Genomic DNA, 7,384 nt, shown 5'->3' with positions numbered 1-7,384 from the left:
CTAGCGCGATGGGCTGTTAACTGAAAGGTTGGAGGTTCGAGCCCTCCCAGGAGTGGTGTGTTGCTTTTTTTTCTTTGGGCTGATAGATTTGAAGATATGTTCCGATGGTGGTGAGAGTGTAGCAGGACTGTGTCCATGGCGCAATTGGCTAGCGCGATCGGCTGTTAACCGGAAGGTTGGAGGTTCGAGCCCACCCAGTGGTGGTGCGGCGCTTTTTTTTCTTTGGGCTGATAGCTCTGAAGAAATGTTCTGACGGTGGTGAGAGTGGAGCACGACTGTCTCCGTGGCGCTATTGGCTAGCGCGATTGGCTGTTAACCGAAACGTTGGAGGTTCGAGCCCACCCGATGGTGGTGCGGCGCTTTTTTTTCTTTGGGCTGATAGCTCTGAAAAAATGTTCTGACGGTGGTGAGAGTGGAGCAGGACTGTCTCCGTGGCGCAATTGGCTAGCGCGATCGGCTGTTAACCGAAAGGTTGGAGGTTCGAGCTCTCCCGGGAGTGGTGTGTTGCTTTTTTCTTTGCGCTGATAGCTTTGAATATATGTTCTGATGGTGGTGGGAGTGGTGCACGACTGTCTCCGTGGCGCAATTGGCTAGCGCGATCGGCTGTTAACCAAAAGGTTGGAGGTTCGAGCCCTCGCGGGAGTGGTGTGTTGCTTTTTTTTCTTTGCGCTTATAGCTTTGAAGATATGTTCTGATGGTGGTGAGAGTGGTACACGACTGTCTCCGTGGCGTGATTGGCTAGCGCGATGGGCTATTAACCGAAATGTTGGACGCTCGAGCCCACCCGGTGGTGGTGCGGCGCTTTTTTTCCTTTGGGCTGATAGCTCTGAAGAAATGTTCTAATGGTGGTGAGAGTGGAGTATCACTGTCTCCGTGGCGCAATTGGCTAGCATGATCGGCTGTTAACTGAAAGGTTGGAGGTTCGAGCCCTCCCGGGAGTGGTGTAATGCTTTTTTTCTTTGGGCTGATAGCTTTGAAGATATGTTCTGATGGTGGTGGGAGTGGAGCAGGACTGTCTCTGTGGCGCAATCGGCTAGCGCGATCGGCTGGTAACCGAAAGGTTATAGGTTAGAGCCCACGTGGTGGTGGTGCAGCGCTTTTTTTTCTTTGGGCTGATAGCTCTGAAGAAATGTTCTGACGGTGGTGAGAGTGGAGCACGACTGTCTCCGTGGCTCAATTGGCTAGCGCGATGGGCTGTTAACTGAAAGGTTGGAGGTTCGAGCCCTCCCAGGAGTGGTGTGTTGCTTTTTTTTCTTTGGGCTGATAGATTTGAAGATATGTTCTGATGGTGGTGAGAGTGTAGCAGGACTGTCTCCATGGCGCAATTGGCTAGCGCGATCGGCTGTTAACCGGAAGGTTGGAGGTTCGAGCCCACCCGGTGGTGGTGCGGCGCTTTTTCTTTGGGCTGATAGCTCTGAAGAAATGTTCTGACGGTGGTGAGAGTGGAGCACGACTGTCTCCGTGGCGTAATTGGCTAGCGCGATGGGCTATTAACCGAAAGGTTGGACGCTCGAGCCCACCCGGTGGTGGTGCGGTGCTTTTTTCCTTTGGGCTGATAGCTCTGAAGAAATGTTCTGACGGTGCTGAGAGTGGAGCACGACTCTCTCCGTTGCGCAATCGGCTAGCGCGATCGGGTGTTAACCAAAAGGTTGGCGGTTCGAGCCCACCCGGTGGTGGTGCGGCGCTTTTTTTCCTTTGGGCTGATAGCTCTGAAGAATTGTTCTGACGGTGGTGAGAGTGGAGCACGACTGTCTCCTGGGCGCAATTGGCTAGCGCGATCGGCTGTTAACCTAAAGTTTGGAGGTTCGAGCCCTCCCGGGAGTGGTGTGTTGCTTTTTTCTTTCGTCTGATAGCTTTTGTTCTGAAGGTGGAGAGAGTGGAGCATGACTGTCTCCGCGGCGCAGTTGGCTAGCGCGATCGGCGGTTAACCGAAAGCTTCGAGGTTCAAGCCCTCCCGGGAGTGGTGTGTTGCTTTTTTCTTTGCGCTGATAGCTTTGGAGATATGTTCTGTTGGTGGTGAGAAAGGAGCACGACTCTCTCCGTGGCGCAATTTGCTAGCGCGATCGGCTGTTAACCAAAGGTTGGAGTTTCGAGCCCACCCGGTGGTGGTGCGGCGCTCTTTTTCTTTGGGCTGATAGCTTTGAAGATATGTTCTGATGGTGGTGAGAGTGGAACACGACTGTCTCCGTGGCGTGATTGGCTAGCGCGATGGGCTATTAATCGAAATGTTGGACGCTCGAGCCCACCCGGTGGTGGTGCGGCGCTTTTTTTCCTTTGGGCTGATAGCTCTGAAGAAATGTTCTAATGGTGGTGAGAGTGGAGTATCACTGTCTCCGTGGCGCAATTGGCTAGCATGATCGGCTGTTAACTGAAAGGTTGGAGGTTCGAGCCCTCCCGGGAGTGGTGTAATGCTTTTTTTCTTTGGGCTGATAGCTTTGAAGATATGTTCTGATGGTGGTGGGAGTGGAGCAGGACTGTCTTTGTGGCGCAATCGGCTAGCGCGATCGGCTGGTAACCGAAAGGTTGGAGGTTAGAGCCCACGTGGTGGTGGTGCGGTGCTTTTTTTTCTTTGGGCTGATAGCTTTCAAAATATTTGTGATGGTGGTGAGAGTGGAGCACGACTGTCTCCGTGGCACAATTGGCTAGCGCGATGGGCTGTTAACTGAAAGGTTGGAGGTTCGAGCCCTCCCAGGAGTGGTGTGTTGCTTTTTTTTCTTTGGGCTGATAGATTTGAAGATATGTTCTGATGGTGGTGAGAGTGTAGCAGGACTGTCTCCATGGCGCAATTGGCTAGCGCGATCGGCTGTTAACCGGAAGGTTGGAGGTTCGAGCCCACCCGGTGGTGGTGCGGCGCTTTTTTTTTGGGCTGATAGCTCTGAAGAAATGTTCTGACGGTGGTGAGAGTGGAGCACGACTGTCTCCGTGGCGTAATTGGCTAGCGCGATTGGCTATTAACCGAAAGGTTGGACGCTCGAGCCCACCCGGTGGTGGTGCGGTGCTTTTTTCCTTTGGGCTGATAGCTCTGAAGAAATCTTCTGACGGTGGTGAGAGTGGAGCACGACTGTCTCCTGGGCGCAATTGGCTAGCGCGATCGGCTGTTAACCTAAAGGTTGGAGGTTCGAGCCCTCCCGGGAGTGGTGTGTTGCTTTTTTCTTTCGTCTGATAGCTTTGAAGATATGTTCTGATGGTGGTGAGAGTGGAGCAGGACTGTCTCCGTGGCGCAATTGGCTAGCGCGATCGGCGGTTAACCGAAAGCTTCGAGGTTCAAGCCCTCCCGGGAGTGGTGTGTTGCTTTTTTCTTTGCGCTGATAGCTTTGGAGATATGTTCTGTTGGTGGTGAGAAAGGAGCACGACTCTCTCCGTGGCGCAATTTGCTAGCGCGATCGGCTGTTAACCAAAGGTTGGAGTTTCGAGCCCACCCGGTGGTGGTGCGGCGCTCTTTTTCTTTGGGCTGATAGCTCTGGAGAAATGTTCTGACGGTGGTGAGAGTGGAGCATTACTGTCTTCTTGGCGCAATTGGCTAGCGCGATCGGCTGTTAACCGAAAGGTTGGAGGTTCGAGCCCTCCCGGGAGTGGTGTGTTGATTTTTTCTTTGCGCTGATAGCTTTGAAGATATGTTCTGATGGTGGTGAGAGTGGAGCACGACATTCTCCGTGGCGTGATTGGCTAGCGCGATGGGCTATTAACCGAAATGTTGGACGCTCGAGCGCACCCGGTGGTGGTGCGGCCCTTTTTTTCCTTTGGGTTGATAGCTCTGAAGAAATGTTCTGACGGTGGTGAGAGTGGAGCATGACTGTCTCCGTGGGGCAATTGGCTAGCGTGATCGGCTGTTAACTGAAAGGTTGGAGGTTCGAGCCCTCCCGGGAATGATGTGTTGCTTTTTTTCTTTGGGCTGATAGCTTTGAAGATATGTTCTGATGGTGGTGAGAGTGGAGCAGGACTGTCTCTGTGGCGCAATCGGCTGGTAACCGAAAGGTTGGAGGTTCGAGCCCACGCAGTGGTGGTGCGGTGCTTTTTTTTGGGCTGATAGCTTTGAAGATATTTGTGATGGTGGTGAGAGTGGAGCACGACTGTCTCCTTGGCACAATTGGCTAGCGCGATGGGCTGTTAACTGAAAGGTTGGAGGTTCGAGCCCTCCCAGGAGTGGTGTGTTGCTTTTTTTTCTTTGGGCTGATAGATTTGAAGATATGTTCCGATGGTGGTGAGAGTGTAGCAGGACTGTGTCCATGGCGCAATTGGCTAGCGCGATCGGCTGTTAACCGGAAGGTTGGAGGTTCGAGCCCACCCAGTGGTGGTGCGGCGCTTTTTTTTCTTTGGGCTGATAGCTCTGAAGAAATGTTCTGACGGTGGTGAGAGTGGAGCAGGACTGTCTCCGTGGCGCAATCGGCTAGCGCGATCGGCTGTTAACCGAAAGGTTGGAGGTTCGAGCTCTCCCGGGAGTGGTGTGTTGCTTTTTTCTTTGCGCTGATAGCTTTGAATATATGTTCTGATGGTGGTGGGAGTGGTGCACGACTGTCTCCGTGGCGCAATTGGCTAGCGCGATCGGCTGTTAACCAAAAGGTTGGAGGTTCGAGCCCTCGCGGAAGTGGTGTGTTGCTTTTTTTTCTTTGCGCTTATAGCTTTGAAGATATGTTCTGATGGTGGTGAGAGTCGAGCACGACTGTCTCCGTGGCGTAATTGGCTAGCGCGATGGGGTATTAACCGAAAGGTTGGAGGTTCGAGCTCTCCCGGGAGTGGTGTGTTGCTTTTTTCTTTGCGCTGATAGCTTTGAATATATGTTTCGATGGTGGTGGGAGTGGATCACGACTGTCTCCGTGGCGCAATTGGCTAGCGCGATCGGCTGTTAACCAAAAGGTTGGAGGTTCGAGCCCTCCCGGGAGTGGTGTGTTGCTTTTTTTCTTTGTGCTTATAGCTTTGAAGATATGTTCTGATGGTGGTGAGAGTGGAGCACGGCTGTCTCCGTGGCGTTATTGGCTAGCGCGATGGGGTATTAACCGAAAGGTTGGAGGTTCGAGCCCACCCGGTGGTGGTGCGGCGCTTTTTTTTCTTTGGGCTCATAGCTCTGAAGAAATGTTCTGACGGTGGTGAGAGTGGAGCACGACTGTCTCCGTGGCGCAATTGGCTAGCGCGATTGGCTGTTAACCGAAACGTTGGTGGTTCGAGCCCACCCGATGGTGGTGCGGCGCTTTTTTGTCTTTGGGCTGATAGCTCTGAAGAAATGTTCTGACGGTGGTGAGAGTGGAGCCGGACTGTCTCCGATGCAGAAGTGGCGAGCGCGATCGGCTGTTAACCGAAATGTTGGAGGTTCGAGCCCACCCGGGAGCGGTGTGTTGCTTTTTTCTTTGCGCTGATAGCTTTGAACATATGTTCTGACGGTAGTGAGAGTGGAGCAGGACTGTCTCCGTGGCGCAATTGGCTAGCGCAATGTGCTGTTAACCGAAAGGTTGGAGGTTCGAGCCCACCCGATGGTGGTGCGGCGCTTTTTTTCTTTGGGCTGATAGCTCTGGAGAAAGGTTCTGACGGTGGTAGAGTGGAGCATGACTGTCTCCTTGGCGCAATTGGCTAGCGCGATCGGCTGTTAACCGAAAGGTTGGAGGTTCGAGCCCTCCCGGGAGTGGTGTGTTGCTTTTTTCTTTGCGCTGATAGCTTTGAAGATATGTTCTGATGGTGGTGAGAGTGGAGCACGACTGTCTCCGTGGCGTGATTGGCTAGCGCGATAGGCTATTAACCGAAATGTTGGACGCTCGAGCCCACCCGGTGGTGGTGCGGTGCTTTTTTCTTTTGGGCTGATAGCTCTGAAGAAATGTTCTGACGGTGGTGAGTGTGGAGCACGACTGTCTCCATGGCGCAATTGGCTAGCGCGATCGGCTGTTAACCTGAAGGTTGGAGGTTCGAGCCCTCCCGGGAGGGGTGTGTTGCTTTTTTTTCTTTGGGCTGATAGCTTTGAAGATATGTTCTGATGGTGGTGAGAGTGGAGCAGGACTGTCTCCGTGGCGCAATTGGCTAGCGCGATCGGCTGGTAACCGAAAGGTTGGAGGTTCAAGCCCACGCGGTGGTGGTGCGGTGCTTTTTTTTCTTTGGGCTGATAGCTTTGAAGACATGTTGTGGTGGTGGTGTGATTGGAGCACGATTCTCTCCGTGGCGCAATTGGCCCGCGCGATGGGCTGTTAACTGAAAGGTTGGAGGTTCGAGCCCACCCAGTAATGGTGTGTTGCTTTTTTTTCTTTGGGCTGATAGCTTTAAAGATATGTTCTGATGGTGGTGAGAGTGCAGCAGGACTGTCTCCATGGCGCAATTGGCTAGCGCGATCGGCTGTTAACCGAAAGGTTGAAGGTTCGAGCCCACCTGGTGGTGGTGCGGCGCTTTTTTTTCTTTGGGCTGTTAGCTCTGAAGAAATGTTCTGACGGTGGTGAGAGTGGAGCACGACTGTCTCTGTTGCACAATTGGCTAGCGCGATTGGCTGTTAACCGAAAGGTTGGAGGTTCGAGCCCACCCGATGGTGGTGCGGCGCTTTTTTTCTTTTGGCTGATAGCTCTGAAGAAATGTTCTGACGGTGGTGAGAGTGGAGCACGACTGTCTGCTTGGCGCAATCGGCTAGCACGTTCGGCAGATAACCGAAAGGTTGGAGGTTCGAGCCCACTTGGTGGTGGTGCGGCGCTTTTTTCCTTTGGGCTGATAGCTCTGAAGAAATGTTCTGACGGTAGTGAGAGTGGAGCAGGACTGTCTCCGTAGCGCAATTGGCTAGCGCGATGGGCTGTTAACCGAAAGGTTGGAGGTTCGAGCCCACCCGATGGTGGTGCGGCGCTTCTTTTCTTTGGGCTGATAGCTCTGGAGAAATGTTCTGACGGTGGTGAGAGTGGAGCATGACTGTCTCCGTAGCGCAATTGGCTAGCGTGATCGGCTGTTAACTGAAAGGTTGGAGGTTCGAGCCCTCCCAGGAGTGGTGTGTTGCTTTTTTTCTTTGGGCTGATAGCTTTGAAGATATGTTCTGATGGTGGTGAGAGTGGAGCAGGACTGTCTCTGTGGCGCAATCGGCTAGCGCGATCGGCTGGTAACCGAAAGGTTGAAGTTTCGAGCCCACGCGGTGGTGGTGCGGTGCTTTTTTTTCTTTGGGCTGATAGCTTTGAAGATACTTGTGATGGTGGTGAGAGTGCAGCACGACTGTCTCCGTGGCACAATTGGCTAGCGCGATGGGCTGTTAACTGTAAGGTTGGAGGTTCGAGCCCTCCCAGGAGTGGTGTGTTGCTTTTTTTTCTTTGGGCTGATAGATTTGAAGATATGTTCTGATGGTGGTGAGAGTGTAGCAGGACTGTCTCCATGACGCAATTGGCTAGCGCCATCGGCTGTTAACCGGAAGGTTGGAGGTTCGAGCCCACCCGGTGGT

The sequence above is a fragment of the Rhipicephalus microplus genome, unplaced genomic scaffold (assembly GCF_043290135.1).
Source record: "Rhipicephalus microplus isolate Deutch F79 unplaced genomic scaffold, USDA_Rmic scaffold_88, whole genome shotgun sequence".
Taxonomy (NCBI): domain Eukaryota; kingdom Metazoa; phylum Arthropoda; class Arachnida; order Ixodida; family Ixodidae; genus Rhipicephalus; species Rhipicephalus microplus.
This window is presented reverse-complemented; position numbering follows the sequence as displayed.